At 41.9% G+C, this 9,197-nt stretch overlaps 2 non-coding genes across 2 annotated transcripts; both read left to right on the top strand.

The window, feature by feature from the left end:
• The first annotated feature begins 5,299 nt into the window (after positions 1 to 5,299).
• LOC137628011 (small nucleolar RNA U3) lies at positions 5,300 to 5,505 on the top strand. Its single transcript, XR_011041315.1, has one exon. It is a non-coding gene; the product is annotated as a small nucleolar RNA U3 (small nucleolar RNA).
• Positions 5,506 to 7,509: 2,004 nt separating this feature from the next.
• On the top strand, positions 7,510 to 7,672 carry LOC137627954 (U1 spliceosomal RNA). The gene has a single exon (XR_011041267.1). It is a non-coding gene; the product is annotated as a U1 spliceosomal RNA (small nuclear RNA).
• The last annotated feature ends 1,525 nt before the right edge of the window (positions 7,673 to 9,197 follow it).

Here is a 9,197-nt window from a genome sequence, read left to right as displayed (position 1 = left end):
TGCAAGCCTTGTAAGGCACTCAACCTACTTTGAGTTGCACCCAAAATCTCCTCAACCTTTTGGGTTTCGGGTTAACCAATTATTAAACAATCTGGATATAATTAGAAATAAGGTGCTTCCATTCAAGGTATCATCAACGCCTCCATGGAAATTACCTGACATATCTATTTGTAGATACTTTATTGGAGTTAAGAAGAATTTGACTGACTTAGAATCCAGGTCTCTCTTTATGGAACATGTTGAAGAACATAGAGGATCGACTTTTATATATACTGATGGCTCCAAATCTGATGCTGGCGTTGGATTTGGAGTACATAGTAATGATTTTAACTGTAGAGGTGCACTTCCTCTAACAGCTTCCATATTTACTGCCGAACTGTATGGCATATTAACCGCTATTGAGAAAATAGCTTTGGAAAAGGAGGGTAATTTTACAATTTTTAGTGATGCAAGGAGTGTTCTTCAGGCTTTAGAAGTTTTTAATTCTAGTAACCCTCTAGTTTTAAAGATTTTAGAATGGCTTTTTATTATTGGACGGAAAGGTATAACTGTTCGATTTTGTTGGGTTCCAGCACATGTAGGTGTGTCTGGGAATGAGAAGGCAGATTTACTGGCGAAGAATGCGGCATCCGAGTTGCTACCAAGGAGGTATCCCATTCCATGTAACGATTTCCTACCTTACATCAAGAAATTGGTATGTGATAAATGGCAACAGCACTGGGATAGTCAAGATGGCAATAAAATGAGGGAAGTAACAAATGACATATCACCTTGGAGGTATAACATGATTCCCCGAAAATGGGAGACGACTCTTTGTCGTCTCCGTATTGGTCACACACGGTTGACACACGAGTTTCTGCTGAAGGGCCAACACCAACCGTATTGCGAGGACTGCTTAGTACCTTTAACAGTGAGGCATTTGTTGACCGAATGCCCTAATTTTACTAACTTAAGAAATAGATATCTGTTTGAGGCTCGAGGTGAGGATGGCAGGTTTATCCTTGCCAAGATTCTTGGACATGATGTGTCTTACTATGCGAGCGGAATTTTTAGATTTATTTCAGAAGCAGGTCTTCTGAAAACTATTTAACCATTGTAATGACTTCTTAATTTTTATGGTTTTAATTGAATTTGCTTTTAATTTTTATATACAGTAAATGGTATCGGCGTCAATGACCTTAGATGTCAGGATGCCAGAAAACTTTCAATCAATCAATCAATCTAGGGACAAAGCCTCTATTTGTTGAGTTAGGGGTGGAGTAGGTTGGGAAGGGGAAGAATTAGTGGAAGGTGTAGGTGCTAGAAGGAAAGGGATTATAGGATCAAATGCAGTGGAAGGTTGGCATTGAGGCCTTGGCTAGGTGCTCTCTGGCGTTTGTGCAGTTGCTGCAGCTATGACAGTGCTTTAGGTAGGCTTCGCTGCGAGGTGTCTTTCAAGGCTGTAATCCATCTCAGATGCTCTGAGCATCTTCTGTTCTTCCAAGCTTGATGAGAGAGGGCACAATTTGGATATCCTGGAAGGGTTTCTATTCTTTCCTTGTGAGCGTTCAACCTGGGTTGGGTGACGTTGGCTGCAGTCACCGCAAATGCTGTTGCCTCTGCAATATGTTCAGTGATGTCCGTAATGCTTGCAGAGATAACCCCAAAGAGGCTCTGGTGTATAGTCCTGGATGGGGAAAGTTCCCCATATTCCAAGGTCAATGGAAGTTGGGACTGGACTGATGAAGGTGGTGATGAAATTGCTGGATGGAACTTCAAGCTTTTTTTAAGTGTTCCGCAGAGACAATGCTACTGAGTGGAGACAAGGGTGTGGGCATAGTGGCTGGATAGCTGGCGAGGACTGCTTTTTTCTGCTTGTCAGGATTAAGGAACACCAGGAAGGATTCTATCTGTAGAAGGCTGACACTTCTGTTCCTTATGGGAGATGATGAGCTCTCTCTTGCAGTTTGTTCGAACTGTGTTGTGAAGGATGGGCTTAGCAGCTGCCAGGGCAGCAATGGCAGTATAAGAGGTGGTGTTCTCTGCACGTAAAACCTTGAAAAGGTTCCCAAAATACTTTAATTTTCAAGAATAGTTGAGATCTCAAGATAGTACATATAACCAAGCTCATTCTACCTCCAGAAGAAAATGTCAGACCAACATAGAGATTTTATACAAGAAAGATTTTACTAAAGTATTAAGCAATAGAATACGATTTATTTCTGCACATGAATAGAGTTTAAATCATACTACAGCCAAGATCATGTTTGTTCCATATTATGATGAAACAAAGCCCCCCCCCCCACAAAAAAAAAATTGGACCTACCAAAGACTTTTTCATTATTTGGAATTGAAAAATTGTATCATTCAGGTAATATGGTTATATCGACTTCCAGTGACTATATTAACTGAATCTTTAACCTAATATGCTCATGCCATATTTGTTTGTTGAATATAAGTGTATTGGATATATTCATCAGGCTATTTTCTGTGTAAAATTGAAATAAATTATCTGTGTAATTTTTCTAAGCTGTTATTGTAGTTTATTTTAATTTATCTATAATTCCTTTTTGAATATTTTTAATTAAGAATTTATGGAAATTATTCAACAATAAATAGTTCTTAAATCTTTATAAACAATTACAAAATGATGGAAATTAACATAATTAACACCAGTTTTGAGGAGAGTCAGCATCCGGTGTGACCAGTAGTGGAAGTTTGGATGCTCAGTCTCGGCCCAGCTCTCGCGCCGACAAGAGCTCTCCAGCCTTCTAAGTTCAGCAGCACCGGACTTGGCAACACCTGGATGGGTGGACTTTTATCCACTCTGTCACTAGGACCTCTCAACTTTGGTTGAAGAGGCCGCATATAAGAAAGAATCCAGTTATTTACTTTGGCTTTTTTGCTAAATAAATAACTGTTGTTGACCTTAGTGACTAGCCCAATTCCATCCAGTATGGCTGATGATGGGCACGACAGTCTCCGCACTTACAGAAGGAGTTTGTACCCCACCTGGATAAATCCCTGCAAGAATGGGGCTCAGCAGTGCAAGTGCAATCGCTGCCTGAGGTACCAGAACTACAGGCAGCAGCTAGCAGACCACATAGGGTTCAAAATAAGGGACCCAACGGTGCTCTCTCACAGGAAAACATGCAATTGTTTTCAGTGCTATACCCTGGTGCTTGAGAGCATCTACCACCTCCTGCAAAGGAAGCACCGGCCAGGATATATGGATATACCATCCTACCCTCCACAGCCTCCTTATCCAGACATTTTCCAGAGGAAATACCGAGTGCTAGCACGGTATAAAGAGACAGTGTCTGCACCCAGTTGCAGCAACTCTCTCCCCTTTGAACGGGACTGTGACTGCCAGTCATGTGTGTATGCTATTTGGAGCAACACTGTAGGCCACAGCTCCCCCACTCGTGCCAAACCAGCCAAGGACTCTGAAGACTCACCTATCCCGGAGCCACCCACTCCATCTCCAGCACCAGCTGTCCAGAAGACACCTGAAAAGATGGAAGCAGAGGACGCTCCACTCACCGCAACTCCGGAACCTGAGACCAACGTTTCAACCATGGATCTAGACCTGACTGCACCGCAACTAGCAGAACTGCACCCTGAGGATTGCAACTGCACTCCATGCCTCTCACAGCTCCTAATGGAGGCCCAGGCAATCACCGAAAATGACCCAAGCTTGGACCTAAACTTAGCCGCTGCTGAGGGACCACAACCACCTGTCAGCCAACCCAAACAGCTTGTCAAATTCAAGATGGCAGCTGTAGAAGGTTCACCGTCATATGCAGCAGTTGCTGCTATTGCCACCGCCAACCCTGGCATCAAGATCACAGCCAGGGCCAACCTGAAAGGGGATTTAATTATATCCCCGAAGGACCTTGCCAGCGTCAACATCCTCCAACAGGAAACCTCCCTGACCCTCCTGGACCCCGAGAAGAGACTCAGACAGGCAGTGATCTATCGGTTTCCTGTCAACATGCCACTGTCATTCGTCACCGACTGCAGCAATGTTGCAAAAGCCGAGAGGAAGCTGGACCACCGCAAACTTCCCACCAAGGAAGTATCAGTCACCTTTATAGGGCAAGTCCCTAAAGCACTGGATTTGGGCCTCTGGGGGAAGTTTCCCATCAGAAGTCCACAGCGAGAACCACTACGCTGTTACAACTGCCAGCGCTATGGACACCAGAAAGAAGAGTGCAGGAACCCTACAATATGCGGAGTCTGCAGCCACCGCCATCCCACACAGGACTGCATTGACGCACACCGGAATGGGACAAAAACCCAGGCAAAATGTCCCAATTGTGCGGGACGTCACCATGCATGGAACAAGAAGTGCCCTGAATTCTTGAAGAGGCTACCAACCCCACTGGCAGCCCCACCGACCAAACCTGAGGCTGCACCAAGGCAGACACTTAACAAACCTGAGGCTGCACCAAGGCAGGCACCGAAACCCCAGAGGATTCAGCGAACCAGGCCTCCCAGACGACAATCCGAGACTCCTCCTCCAGGAGCCCCTACTGCAGCCACGGACCAAGAACCCAGCACTGTTGTTAGCCCAGTTGAAGAGCCAACCTCCAGCGCTGTGAAATCTCCTCCCCAACCCCCAGCAATATCTGCCATCTTATCCCTGGCAGAGGCCCTGCCAGTGGACACCTTGATCCCCCTAGTACTGCAACTACTAGTTAAAGTCTGCTCCCTTGCTAAGACTCCCTCCTCTGTAATTCATTCCCTCCTCAGTCCCTTAGTTTCACCCTCCCCGGTGCAGAGATAGGCATCTATGCTTAAATCTGCCACTTTTTCCTACTACTCGAATTCTTCTCTCCTCTCCCAGTCTCTCCTACTTACTGGGACTTACTACTATCAGCACTTTTACCTACTACTAAAACCTTTCATTTCGGTTCCAAATGGTCCTGATTTTTTGGTCCGCAAGGTCATGCTCTTGGTGCTGAGCGACCACACTGGCAACCACGCTCAAGGGGCTGAGCAGTTGCAAGACCTATCCTTGCCAACCTAGCGACTATGCTCAAGGGGCTGAGCGGTCGCACCTGCAGCTACGCTCAAGGAGCTGAGCGGCTGCAAATCCAGACTTGAGAGACTGGTACTGCTGTGACACTATTGCCTACTTAGGGCAATAAATACTACGGGCTGCTACACAAAAGCCCGTGTCCAGCAGTAAGGCTGGGCAATTTTAACTTACTACCTATTTTTTGTGTTTGATCACCTACGGGCCGAACAATACAAAGGCCCGTGCCAACAAGATATGTTGGCTTTAATACACCAACAACAACAACATGCTGAAGGTATGATCATACTACATAGGATCAATTCTATAGTGTGATTGACGAGTTTAAGTCCAAAACTCGGAACGAGTTCAACCACGATGACGAGGTTGAGTGTCGTCCTCTGAGCGGGAAGCGGCTCTGGAGTATTAACTTACTGCAGAGCATTGAAGACCGTTCCCTCATGGGCTCGCCCTTGAGTGGAGGAGGACGTCACAGGCTGAGTGGTTGACTCCAATCCACTATTGGGTCTTATGACTTTCTTTTAACATTCCCTTTATGGGATAAAAATCTCACCAATCAATTTCCTGTATTTGGAAATTAATATTATTATTACTAGCTAATCTACAACCCTAGTTGGAAAAGCAGGAAATTAATATTATTATTATTATTACTAGCTAATCTACACCCCTAGTTGGAAAAGCAGGATGCTATAAGCCCAGGGACTCCAACAGGAAAAATAGCCCAGTGAGGAAAGGAAACTAAGTAAATAAAATATTTTAGGAATATTAGAATAAATATTTCCTATATAAACTATAAAAACTTTATCAAAACAAGAGGAAGAGAATAGCGTGCCCGAGTGTACCCGCAAGCAAGAGAACTCTAACCCAAGACAGTGGAAGACCATGAGACAGAGGTTATGGCACTACCCAAGACAACGGTTTGATTTCGGAGTGTCCTTCTCCTAGAAGAGCTGCTTACCATAGCTAAAGGGCATTTTCTACCCTTACTAAAAGGGAATTGGCCACTGAACAAATACAGTGCAGTAGTCAACCCCTTGAGAGAAGAAATATTTGGTAATCTCATTGTTGTCAAGTGTATGAGGACAGAGGAGAATATGTAAAGAATAGGCCAGACTTTTCGTTGTATGTAGGCAAAGGGTAAATGAACCGTAACCAGAAAGAAGGATCCAATATACTACTGTCTGGCCAGTCAAAGGACCCCATTACTCTATAGCGGTAGTATCTCAACTTGTGGCTGGAGCCCTGGCCAACCTACTACCTATTAAATTAAGCATTGTTGATTGCTGACTTGCTCTCCTAACGTAGAAGTTTGACCAAGCTGTTCTTACCATTATACCTTCTAATTATCACTATTTTTCATCCACATATCTAAAACCATTCTTCAGCACAATTAAGATTCCTTTAGTTGGTATTTTACAGAATGGGTAACCCTTACTCATTCTTCGAGATTCTTCGTAATTTCATGTATGAAAAATATTTTCATCTGGTTCTAAAGTTTCTAACCTGATTGATTATAGCTACTTTGAAATACTCTACCAAAAAAAAAAAAGCTTCCAGCTATACGTAGGAAATTATGTATTCATTGGAGCTTTTCCCCTTCTCTGACTCTGTCTCTTCCATAGTTCTTACAGTTAGTGATAGATAGCTCGTCAAATACTAATGGTTAGTTTATGAGTATTTTAAAGTGAACTAATAGGATTCCTGACAAACCAAGTTCATGCCAGAGGCATTGTTTTGGATCCAATCAGCAACCAGTCAATCAAAGGATTAGGTTTTTTATGTGTTATTTAGTCTTTTTTCCGAACCTCCATAAATACACAGATTGCCCAGAGCTTTTGCTCCAGACAGGGCTCTTAGATCCGTGGTCACATCTTGTAGGTGTGATACTGGAAACAAGAGGTACACACAGAGTGTGCTTGTGTAGTCGCTCTGCCCAAATGAGCGTTACTGCAAAGATGGCAAGTTTTTCTTATATCGATAGGATGCTCCAAGGCAGGTGCAGTTTCTCAGCTCAAAGAGGGTGTCAATATCTGCAGCAAGGTAAGCTGCCAAACCTCAAAAACGAGGGTCGTCATGGAATCAAAGGGAAGAATTTTAGTGGTAGAGAGAGTTTTATAGCATCGAGTTCCCGTCAGTAAAAGAAACTAGTATAGTTGGATGAATTATAAGTAGAAGGATTCTAACAGTTGATACTCCATAGAGCTAAGGGCGAAAACGTACCTAGTGAATTCAGTAATGTATTAGAGAATAGGAGCAAGGTTTGAGCATTCAAATATGAACGATATTTGAAAAATTATTTAATTAAATAGTAAAATGAGTTTTTCCATAAAACCTCAATTTGTGTTTCTAAATATTTATTTAAATTTACAATGCTATGATAAAGTTGGAGGATGCACTGATATAAATTAATTTGTTGCATAAACAATTCAGTTGTAGATTACATGTACTCAGCAGATGTTAGCTAGGGTTTACTTGTGTGTTTGAGAAGCATACTTACCTGGCACAGGAGACACCATGATCACGAAGGTGGTTCCCCCAAGGCGAGGCTCACCATTGCACTCCGGTGGTGCTGACCCTTGCGATTGACCCAAATGTGGTCAACTCGGGTGCGAAATTTTTGGTAGCGGGGGACTGCGTTCGCGCTATCCCCCAACAAAAACTGAAATCAACTGCAAACCTATTTAAGTACTTGGCCATTAGTGTAAATATATACCCTTCTGTACTTAGGCTAGTGTGTACTCTCTGGGAATTCCTCAAGGCCACAAACTGCCATGGGTACCTCTCTGTACTCTAATCTTGACCAAGTGATTGATAATGTTCGTGTGTCTAGTTAACACTTTCTCTCCTTAAGTATATGTGGTGTGTAACCTTGTAGAACTATTTATCTGCTCAATTTGGAACTGTATGGAATTGTCTTGCATTTTAGTGTGTCTGGTTTTTTATTTGTTTTATTGGTAAGCTAAAGTTTTAACCATATATATATATACATATATATATATATATATATATATATATATATATATATATATATATATACATATATATATATATATATATATATATATATATATATATATATATATATATATATATACACTCACACACACACACCATCATCACCATCTCCTACGCCTATTGACGCAAAGAGCCTCAGTTGTGTCTCTTGAGCTTTTAAATCAATACTTCTCCATTCATCAACCCCTATATCATGCTTCATAGTCCTCAGCCATGTAGGCCTTCGTGTTCCAACTCTTCTAGTGCTTTGTGGAGCCCAGTTGAAAGTTTGGTGAACTAATCTTTCTTGGGCACTGCAAAGAGCATGCCCACCCCATCTCTATCTACCCCTCACCATGATCTCATCCACATATTGCAATAGAGTAATCTCTTATAGTTTCATTTCTAATCCTTTCCTGTCATTTACTCCCAATATCATGTTGATGACTTAACCCATAGAAATATTGTGAAATTTGTTCTAATTTCCTGTACTACAAGGTAGGAATTTAAATCCAGGCTGTGGTATATTTTCCAATAATCGTAATTTCCAAAATTCAACTTATCTGGGATCCTCAAAAAACTAACTGTAAAATGTCACTCCATTTCTTTTATTAATGCAATATTTATGTATTATTCTCATTTTGATCACAAAAATGTCAATATCAAGATGGAAACACAAACTCCAAGTCTTCATTTTCATTTTGGTGACTATAATACATATTCTATGCCTGTCACGTGTCGGCTGTTGTGATTTCTTCAGACACAAACACACATATAAGTATGCTGTATGTACAGTATGTGTATATATTTTACTACAATGTTGGTTGATCAATAGAATTATCAAGACCAGAACCAGAATCATTAAAATGCTGGAAAATTACATGAAGATCAGTACAGTTCTGTAACAAAATTACAAACTTCACATAATTATGGAGAGAAATTGTTAACTAAACACATGAATGTTATCAATCGCTTGATCAAGCTTAAGAACACATACACACATACGCAGAGTGCCAAGAGCTTTTGTTCTAGATGGGGGCTTTTTGACCTGTGGTCACACCCCTCAAGGGTAGTTTTGGTCATCATAGCTGGCTAGCAAGAAGTGCACAAAGAATGCGCTCGTGTTCGTTCGTTCGTTGTAGATTACCCGGGTATTACGGACGGATTGAGGCTCTTAGACTTT

The sequence above is a fragment of the Palaemon carinicauda genome, chromosome 35 (genome assembly GCF_036898095.1).
Source record: "Palaemon carinicauda isolate YSFRI2023 chromosome 35, ASM3689809v2, whole genome shotgun sequence".
Taxonomy (NCBI): domain Eukaryota; kingdom Metazoa; phylum Arthropoda; class Malacostraca; order Decapoda; family Palaemonidae; genus Palaemon; species Palaemon carinicauda.
The sequence above is the reverse complement of the archived record's forward strand: the minus strand, read 5'-3'. Positions and strand labels throughout refer to the sequence as shown.